General features: G+C 45.4%; 1 pseudogene across 1 annotated transcript; it reads right to left on the bottom strand.

Annotated features, from left to right (window-relative positions):
• Positions 1-779: 779 nt before the first annotated feature.
• LOC113222720 lies at positions 780-1,860 on the bottom strand (annotated as a pseudogene). Its single transcript, XR_003308512.1, has one exon. The product of XR_003308512.1 is annotated as a ragulator complex protein LAMTOR1 pseudogene (transcript).
• Between the last annotated feature and the right edge of the window lie 6 nt (positions 1,861-1,866).

The following is a 1,866-nucleotide window of genomic DNA, read 5'->3' as shown; positions in this document are numbered from 1 at the left end:
ACTGCTGAATCAAAAAATAGTTTAATTTTGTGAGATGAATAGACACATCACAAAGCAGTTTCACTTACAGCCCATTGAGGCTTCTTTCTAGTTTTTATCCAAGGATATTCAGTTTATCCCCTTAGGCCTCAATGGGGTACCAAATGTCTCTATGCAGATTCTAAAAAAAAAAAAAAAAAAAAAAAAAAAGTGTTTCCAAACTGCTGAATTAAAAGAATGGTTTAACTCTGTTGGATGAATACGCTCATAACAAAGCAGTTTCCAAGATAACGTCTTTCTAGTTTTTATCTGGAGATATTCAATTTTTCCCCATAAACCTTAATGGGCTTCCTATTGTCCCTTCACAGATTCTACCAAAAGAGTGTTTCCAAGCTGCTCATCCAAAAGCAAGGTTTAACTCTGAGATGAACCCATCCATCACAAAGTAGTTTCACAGATAGTTTCTTTCTAGATTATTTCTGAGTTTATTCAGTTTTTCCCAATAGGCCTCAATAGACTCCCAAATGTCCCTTCACAGATTCTACAAAAAGAGTTTTTTTTCCAACTTGCAGAATCAAAAGAAAGTTTTACATCTATGAAATGAATCCACTTTTCACAGATAGCTTTTTTTCAGGTTTTTATCTGAGGATATTCTGTTTTTCCCTATAGGCTTAAAAGGGCTTCCAACAGTCCCTTTGTAGATTCTACACAAACAGTGTTTCTAAATTGCTGAAAAAAAAGAAAGATTTAACTGTTTTAGATAAATCCACACATCACAAAGCAGTTCTATAGGCAGCTTTTTTCTTTTTCTTTTTTTTTTTTTTTTGGATGAATATACTTCCTTTATCGAGGGTGACAAACCAAAACAAAAAAAAAAGACTAAACATGTAAAAACCCAGGGTTCTAGAAATACAAACTGAATTCATTCAAATTCAAGCTCATCCAGACCCTGGTCACAAACCCTTGTGAGGTGCCTGTGAGCACCAAGTCAGGGAGAGGGGGCAGGAGTGACTTTGAGGCCAAGAGAGAGGGTGGGAAGGGGATCTCCCTAGGTGCCCTGGTGATCACCCCCCACCCAAACTGGTATCTCCACATTCTCAATGACTATGACGACATACCAGGCTCTGTCCTTTTGGCCCCCACCCCATCCCTGGCCACAGCTTCAAAGGCCAGTCCCAAAAGGTTCTACCCTCACTTGCTCAGGCTTCTAGCCTTCCTCTTTTCCTCCTTCTTCACATTCTTCTCTGTGATTAGTAGCAGGTTAGGGTACTGTATAAGCCACAGTGAGGCTGGGGGCTAAGGGGGTGGGGTAGAGATGGGATGAAGAGAGGAGAAGAGCTGTCCAAGGACCCCTCTCTTCATGGGATCCCAAACTGTACAACCAGCTCCACTTTTGCGTCCACACGGATCTGAGAAAGTGCACTGTAGGCATATGCAGCTATCCTGGAGACCTGCTGCAAATCAGAGAATGGGATGGGCTCACTGGCCAGCACTTGGTGAGGCTGGCTGGTAAGAGACGGCAGCGGTGGCAGCTTCTTCCAATGGGTCAGGCTGCTGCTCAGCACAGCCAAGCGGGTGCTGTACTGCCTGGCACGGTCCATGTACTCATGCTGCTCCATGCCCTGTGAGTCTGCAGCAGATACATCAATGATATTGCTGGCTGTCTTGGCAAGGATGGAAGAGAGTAGGGCCTGCTCATCAGTGCGAGCGGAAGGCAGGCTGTGGTAGTTGGGCTCGGCTCCATTGAGAGCTTTGGTAGGGGGGCTGCTAGGGTCCAGCAGCAGCTTCCGCTCCTCTCGGTCCTGGTCCGAGTCCTCGTTCTCGCTGCTGTAGCAGCACCCCATGGCCGGGGTCAGGCCAGGTGCTCAGGCCGCGCCGAGGAGGGAC

Source organism: Piliocolobus tephrosceles, unplaced genomic scaffold (assembly GCF_002776525.5).
Source record: "Piliocolobus tephrosceles isolate RC106 unplaced genomic scaffold, ASM277652v3 unscaffolded_33967, whole genome shotgun sequence".
Taxonomy (NCBI): domain Eukaryota; kingdom Metazoa; phylum Chordata; class Mammalia; order Primates; family Cercopithecidae; genus Piliocolobus; species Piliocolobus tephrosceles.
This window is presented reverse-complemented; position numbering and strand designations above follow the sequence as displayed.